We start from the raw sequence: 8,609 nt of genomic DNA on the forward strand, positions 1-8,609 counted from the left end.
GGGGGGAAGGGGCATCTTCAAAATAAGTTTCGTTCGATTGTTTGTAAACTGCTGATGCAGTCCGGCCAAAGTCCCCCGAAAAGTGGTGTGATGTGCATTTGATCATAAACACATGTTAATTTGCGCAATATAAATATTAAATTATTATTATTATTATTATTATTATTAATCAAATCTTAAATTGTCCTCTACTCTCTACCCTGTAAAACAGACTTAAGTTTTTTTTTCTTTTCACGTTTTTCAGGCGAATGGAGGCAAGCGCAAGGTGTGCGCGATGTGAGAGTCACAGCTGAGTAAGGAGTGCAAAAATTATTACTCATTGTTTTTCGTGCTCCTTCCCTAGGGCCTAAAAAATGCAAAATAAATTCCCCTGTTCGGCAGGCTCTCAACTTTCAAGCTTACAAGTCTCACTTGACATGTACGACTCTACCAGATAAAAGAATAAAATACATCTAAGTATGTTAATTTAATGAGAAATAGCTGACACAAACTTAAGGTATCACAGAAGAAAAATTAGCGATTTCATTCAAAGTGAGGTAACGTGAAAATCATACCCGCTAGCCCTGTAAAACTATGCACTTTCTTAAAGCTTAATAAACGCTGATTTCGGATTTGTAATTCAATGTTACAATTTTTACCATTGAACAGAGTGGGAGCATATTCTTTCAAGTTGAGACGTTTTACAAGGCAAGTTTATTTGACGACGCGTTTTAATCAACGTGGAAAGAATTAACTAATGTCAGTAGACTTGATAACGAATGAACGATTCCGTAACTGTCCAAAACTGTACAGTGTGCAGTGTGCAGTGCGCAGTTTGCATTAAGTGACGAAAAGATGTCGACATGAAGTGTCATTATCTCGCGCCTTCCTTTCTACTCTCAAATGGCTTTTTACTTTATATCTCCTAAATTAAAAAAAGAAACCAGAGTAATTTCCAGAAGTTGATAGATCTTTGTCTTTTATTAGATGCTAAACTTTCAGGAAATTTGAAAAGAAAAAAATTTTTTTCCTTCTTTGATACCTTAATACACATATTGAACGGCTGTAGGAGAAAACCTCTTAAACTAAGTAAAAGCAATTGTCATGAATATGCTATATAACTCATCGTGACCTATCGAAAAAAAAGAACTCATCTGTTGGGATGTTTTTTCTTTTTTTTCAAGCTTAACATTCTTTGAGATAATTAAATGCTGAAAACCGTAAGTATAAAGACGAGGCTTTCTCTTTGATGTCTCATTGAGACGCCAAATGGTACCTGATTAAATGTCTCCTTTTTTTGAAGAGTATTAGGAGCAGAGCTCTAACTAATGTACGAGATATATTCTCGTTACCATTAAAGCTTTACTATCATTGTCGTTTTCATAATTTTAGAAGTATTATTAGGTTTTCACTTCAACTTCCAGACATTAAAATATTTAAGGTAATTTGGTTCTATCAACTAAGTTAAAAATGTAAATTGGCTACCGTAAAGAGTGAAAAAGCTGACGTTTCGAGCGTTAGCCCTTCCTCAGAGGGAATGGGGGAACTGTGTAGGTTATGTGTGGGTTTATGTGCGTGGGTTTAGCGTAGCTCCACTTTCTGCTTATAGTGGCCAATTAGTTGATATACCAAATTACCTTGTTACCCCCACCGACGCAGCACCAAAGTTTCTTTAGGTGTCTGTACATGTCTTCGTGTACAACATAAAGCCAGTGCTCGCCGAAACTCGGCAATTCTTAATGCATAAACAATTGGATCGATAAAAGAGTTGAAGTAGTTGACAAGGTTCACCATATAATCAATTTGTCTTGGTATATGGAAAAACCAAACATACAGTAAGAGGTTTAATAAAAGTAACGGCAACCAAGCCATTAAAGTAAGGCCAGATACAAATAACAAAGTCTTTGTTAAGCGTTTGTTTTGTAAGCCTCGGCTTTGTTTATGTGAAGCGGCCACATTTCCAGTTTGAAACGTTTTCCAAATTCCAATGTTACAGCCACATGCGATTAGAATGAGAAACAAAGTATATGGCCCCCAAATAAACGTTATGTGCTTGTAAGAAAATAGAAGGTTTGAACCGGTCCAGATGGCAGAAATAAGGAGAGCACTGAAGTACCCACACTGACAAAATGCCAGTGCGGTATGCTTGGGTCGATAACGTTCGATGCTTAAACGGCCAACGAATGGCGTAACATCTTTCACACGATATGAACGCTGCAGAAACAAGAGAGGCCTGCGATAAGGCTGTATCAACGATCATGTAGAAAATTGACAAAGGCTTGTTGGTCCATATGCGTCCAACCGAGCTGGTCCATAAGCACAAGTTATACCCGACATCGTAAATGTATACAGGTAAACTGAAAGCTCCTAGGAACATATCAGCGAACGCCATGTTGACCACCAGAAGCAAATATTCCTTGCGGATGTTTTTGTTCTTCGCAAAAAGAATTAAGGTCAACAAGTTTCCGACGAAAACTAGAATGAATGTCAACGATAAAGCGCTACACAATGCAATGCCTTCTGCTTGGGATCGATCGTTCTTTGTATCGTTTCGTGGGCTGACACTGGCTGAAGATGTATTATCGGTCATTTTGGGATGCCTACTGAGTTTACGAGAAAGAAAGCTAGCTGCAATAAATGTTGTGTTCCTCTTTACTGTTCACTGACCAATTACGAATGCAGACACTCCACTCTGACAGCTCATTGATGACAGAGATTGCTGATTCAGTTGCGTGGGAGAAAGTTATTTTCTTTTATCAGTTCTCTTTTCTTTTTAAACTCTATCGATCGTCCGGGCAACTGGTGTAATACAGGCTATAATCTCTTGTTTTAAATCCCACGGTTGCAAACAAAGCTTAAAACGTCCTCTATTCCCTAGCCTATCCAACCTTTTTACGTTTCTGAGGCGAATGGAGGTAAGCGCGAGGTGAACGCGAAGTGAGGGTCACAGCTGAGTAAGGAGTCCAAAACTTATTCGTCATTGTATTTTTGTGCTCCTTCTCTAGGGCCTGAAAAATGGAAAATAAATTACCCTGTTCAGCAGGCTCTCAACTTTCAAGCTTACAAGTCTCGCTTGACGTGTACGACTCTACCAGATAAAGGAATAAAATACATCTATGTTAATTTAATGAAAATAGCTGACACAAACTTAAGGTATCACAGGAGGGAAAATTGGCGTTTTCATTCAAACTGAGATAGCGTGAATTGAAAGTCATACGCGCTGTCCCTGTATAAGTGTTCATTTTCTTAGAGTTTAATAAACGCTGATTTCGGATTTGTAATTTAATGTTACAATTTTTGTCGTTGAATAGAGTGGGAGCTTATTCTTTCAAGCCGACGTTTTACAAGGTAAGTTTATATGACGAAGCCTTTTAATCAACGCGGAAAGAACTAATGTAAGTAGACTTGATGACGAATGAGTGATTCAGGAACTGTCCAAAACTGTACAGTGTGCATTAAGTGACGAAAAGAAGTTAACATGAAGTGTCAATCTCGTGCCTTCCGTTCTACTCTCAAATGACTTTTTGCTTTATATCTCCTAAAATAAAGTCAAAAAAAAAAAAAAAAAAAAAAAAACCAAAGTAAAACTTCCAGAAGCTGATAGATCTTTGTCTTTTATTAGATGTCAAACTTTTAGGAAATTGGAAAAGAAAATATTTTTCCTTCTGTGATACCTTAAAATATTCAGCTTGTGTTCTGTTTATTTAACGGAATTACCAAGGGCTATTTTTATTTCAGTGGAGTTTCTCGTGTTTGAATCAGATGCATTTTACAGTTTGGTATCCATAACATCTTGTTCAAATGCCAGTTCATGAATAAACTCAGTCGTTCCGTACCCCTCTTTTCTTCTTTTAGTGAGCTCTTTGTTAGCAGTTGCCTGTACATGTCTTCGTGTACAGCGTAAAGCCAGTGCTCGCCGAAACCCGGCAATTCTTAATGCATAAACAATTGGATTGATAAAAGAGTTGAAGTAGTTGAAAAGGTTCACCATGTAATCAATTTGTCTTGGTATATGGAAAAACCAAACATACATTAAGAGGTTTAATAAAACTAGCGGCAACCAAGCCATTAAAGTAAGGCCAGATACACATAACAAAGTCTTTGTTAAGCGTTTGTTTTGTAAGTCTCGGCTTTGTCGATGTGAAGTGGCGACACTTCGAGTTTGAAACTTTTTCCAAATACCAATATTACAGCCACATGAGATTAGAATGATAAACAAAGTATATGGCCCCCAAATAAACGTTATGTGCTTGTAAGACAATAGAAGGTTTGAACCGGTCCAGATGGCAGAAATAAGGAGAGCAAGTACCCACACCGACAAAATGCCAATGCGGTATGCTTGGGTTGATAAAGTACGATGCTTAAACGGCCAGCGTATGGCTTAAAATCTTTCACACGATATGAACACCGCAGAAACAAGAGAGGCCTGCGAGAAGACTGTGCCAACGATCATGTAGTATGTGGAGAAAGGTTTGTTGATCCATGAATATCCAACCGAGCTGGTCCATAAGCGGAACTCATACCCGATATCGTAAATGTAGACAGGTAAACTGAAAGCTCCTAGAAACAGATCAGCGAACGCCATGTTGACGACTAGAAACAAACATTTCTTGCGAATATTTTTGTTCTTCGCAAAACGAATTATGGTTAGCAAGTTGCCGACGAAAACTAGAATAAATGTTATTGTGAAAGCGCAACACAATGCAATGCCTTCTGCTTGGGATCGATCGTTCTTTGTATCGTTTCGTGGGCTGACACTGGCTGAAGATGTATTGCCGATCATTTTGGGATGATAGTGAGTTTACGAGAAAGAAGACCAGCTGCAACAAATGTTGTGTTCTTCTTTACTGTTCACTGACCAATTAGGAATGCAGACACTCTACTCTGTCAGATTACTGGTGACAGAGATTGCTGATCCAGTTGCGAGAGAGAAAGTTATTTTATTTTCTCTTATCTTTCTTTTTTCATTTGTAAATACTATTTTTAACTTAAAAGTGCCGATAAGTGACATGCAGCTATAGATACATGATTAGTGTGTAAGTAGATGTGGTGAAAATTTGAGATCCACCATGTCCATAAAAATATTATGCTTAAACAAGGCGAGAAACGATCAAACAAACCAATACATAAATACGGAAATGAAAGAAGCCGGAGAGCAAACTATTAAGGGGGTGTGGACGGGAACATGCTGAAAGTTACTCATGGGATTTCATATCGCTTGATACACTGATCCAGGGGTTTCAATAAAAGCCAGTTATCGGCGGTCTCTCGTTGTCCGTTAAGGTTGTGAGCAGGGTTTTGAGTTTAGGTTTCGCCTTACGGTCCAGCCGCCTTTGACGTCATCAACAGCTGCTCATGGAAAAAGTTACTCAACCCTTGCTGATCGCAGTCAGATATTGAACTTGGTCTTTACCAATAAAAATACTCAAATATTTATTTCAAAGAAACTGCAATTCCCTGAGAACGCTTTCAGGCTCAATTTATCAAAAAAAAAAAAAAAAAAAAAAAAAAAAAAAGAAAGAAAAAGGGAAGAAACCCTGGGTATGATTATACCACCCTTATAGAAACCTTCCTATTTCGTGGAAAACAGCGTAACTCTCGTTCTTAGAGAATGGGTATTCCTATCAGTCAAATTCCCTGACTCCTAGAATGGAAATATGCATTTCTTGATCAGGCAAACTGGTGCACGCATAGTGACCCTGTGAGTCCCTAATAAGGTTGTTTAATTACAGTAAAAGCCCTTTTTGTGTTTAAAGTCTATGTAATATCTATGCATTACCATCTATGTATAACTTAATTATCTATTTTCACATTTCTGTTCTAGTCCAGCTATCAGTGCCTCAGTATAACGACCTTAAACTGGTCCGGTGATTATAGAAATGCACACTCTGATTGGTCGAGGATTGCGCCATATTTAGCTATAGTCACCACATGCGAGGTGATTATGACAGGGACTCTACATTTCAAATCGCAAGAAGTGTTAAACGCGTCAGAAGAAAATGCAATTCTGAAGAGCACAAATGATGCTACCAAGTTTGGCGTAACACTTTTCAAAAGAGAGACATGAAGTTCAATGATTGAATGAATTAAATGAACTTGTTAAGTCTGGTGGAAACTGGTTGCTCATCTCGATACGAGTAATCAAAACGATTGTAATAGAATGGTTTCAACATCAAAACGAATTTACAACAAAATTCGAAAGCACTAGAGAAATAATACAAGCGAATAACTGTAACACAAAACCCTCCTAAGAAGTACAACATTATAGCCAAAACAGTTGCAGAATCAAAGTCGGGGTGGGGACTGGGGAGGGGTGGAGGCAACGTCGTGCAAAAAAAAAAAAACTTTTTACGGGATCCGCCTAATGTGGCAAAAATTAATTTACGAGGAGCGCATGACTCCCCCACAGAAGCTACATAGATAAGCACCTGCTAAGGAGTTTGAGCGGGGGGGGGGGGGGAGGGAAACTTAAATCGGGTCAATTTTTCCAAAGTCCCGAAGATGTGCAACCTCGGTCTTCAAACTCTCTGGAAAATATGAACCCCGTTTTCTGTCGACCAAGTCGTAAAAATGTGACCCCAGCTAGCGGCACATCCCCAGTAGCCTCTGACTAGGAAGTACTTTCTTCTCGGAGTTTTGAGCTCCCCCCTTCTCGGAAAGTGGGAATGGATCTGATCATTCTGGTCGGAAATCGGTGGTAGTTTTCAAGGGGATAACATGTAAGCATGAATTATTGACGCAATTTTCGTTTGAACTCAGATGGAACAAAAGGGAAAACTTTTTCATCTGATCATTCGAACTGAATTTTTAAGTTCAATTTACTAGGGTTTGCCTTATGTTCTCACGTGTAATAACCTGCGAAGCAGGACCTGGGGGAAAGGAAGGGGGAATGGGGGGAGCGGAATGTGAGGAGAGGAGAGGGAGGGCTTGCCACAGACCCCCACTAACTAACGAAACGCCCCCTATTTTCATATTCATATCGTCTTGCATATGTCAATCAGCGCCTCTTAAAATGAACCAATCAGAAAGCGCCGTTAGCGAGAGCTCAGTGAACCATGCAAACTGTCAAAACAACAATTAAAACTTGCTCCACGTGAGTGAGAAATGTCAGTCGACAAGGAGAATCTGGTATCAAAATCTAAGAGAAGGAGCCAGAAGACGTAGTTTGCCGGTTTTGTGGAGTAGATTTAAGGATTAAATTTGGAAGTGGCTTCAAGAGTTTTGTAAACATTTGTAATCAGAGTCAAAGGGAAGAATTTCAGTGTGTCGTCGCCGATCGCCTTCGAACGGTCGGTTTTCACTTCGAAAATAAGTCGCACATATCTCAAATTATATGCCTTCCTTGTGCAAGAAAAGCTAACAGTTTTTGCCAGTTTTATGAATTTTTGAATAAGGCCGCTTCTCAATGTCCGGATTCCCGCGAAGTTTTGTCGAAATGAAAGTTCTCAACACCGACAGGAAAAAGTCCAGTAGAAAGAGCTTGCGTGTCCGCTCCCCAGCACATCCAAAACCTACATCTAGCAGGGAAGCGTTGTTTGACTCACCGACAAAAGGACAACCCTCGATCAACTTCAGTGATGAATGCAAATTTAAACATTCATCCCTCTCCCCTCCGCACATTCCGCTCCCCCCAATCCCCTCCTCCTTTCCCCCAGGGCTGCTTCGCAGGCTACACGCGTAAGTATGCTAAGTACAAACCAAGCCAAGTTTGCATATGGGTGTGGCACTTCGCATGTCTTGGTTTGAAATAGGACCAGGATACGGCGAGGGGGGGGGGGGGAGGGGAGGACTCAGGTCAATTTTTGCTGAGTATGTACCCCTGGCCTCTCAATACATTCTGCGGCCAATTATAGACACCATCTTAGTCACCTTTAGGTTAATGTTATTTTCGCGATCCTAACTTAGGGCCTGTTCGCACTACGCGAAATTTTGTTGTTTTGCAAAAAAAAATCTGTCCACGCGAAACCATTTTCAGTGCGAACGATGTTTTTGATCCACCAAAATTTTCGCAAGAGCCACCAAACTTCAAAGATACCGTCAACTACTTTTGGAGGCCTACAATTTTTCGTCGGGCGAGGAAATCTATTGTCCCTTGACAGATATCCTTCACTGAACTGGTCATCATATTTCGTAATTGAACGTCGCGTTAGTAAGTTGTCGAATGCATATGACTCTCTCCCCATTCTATATGTCTACGGAGGAAAGCTTCAGGGAAGTTACGTTTTCAAATCAGGATTCTACAGGTCGACGACGGCGTCGACGTTTGTTGAGCAGCTGAGTAAAGTCTCCATGATCGGTAAAAGCCGAATGCAAGCAAACAGCAAACAAGGGTGATTATAACATTTCGCGGGGGGCATTTTGCCTTGCTATCAGTTCTTGACCAGAAACGACATAAAAGAAAATGCACTGTCACAAAATCTCGGTATCTTTTTCGATTGACTGACATTTGTGGTTACCCAAATAATTCGCACGTCTCAAGTGCGAACGCTATTACAAAACGAGAAAATTCGTTGTTACAAAATTTTCAATTTTTTTGCAACTACTAAACCAAATTTTTCGGTGTAGTGCGAACAGGGCCTTAGTCACTTTCTGTTTATGCACCTACCTTACAAGGCCTGGACATCCTAAAA

General features: G+C 39.8%; 1 pseudogene; it reads right to left on the reverse strand.

Annotated features, from left to right (window-relative positions):
• Positions 1-947: 947 nt before the first annotated feature.
• LOC148732765 (beta-1 adrenergic receptor-like) lies at positions 948-2,847 on the reverse strand (annotated as a pseudogene).
• Between the last annotated feature and the right edge of the window lie 5,762 nt (positions 2,848-8,609).

This window comes from Stylophora pistillata, chromosome 4, assembly GCF_964205215.1.
Source record: "Stylophora pistillata chromosome 4, jaStyPist1.2, whole genome shotgun sequence".
NCBI classification, from domain to species: domain Eukaryota; kingdom Metazoa; phylum Cnidaria; class Anthozoa; order Scleractinia; family Pocilloporidae; genus Stylophora; species Stylophora pistillata.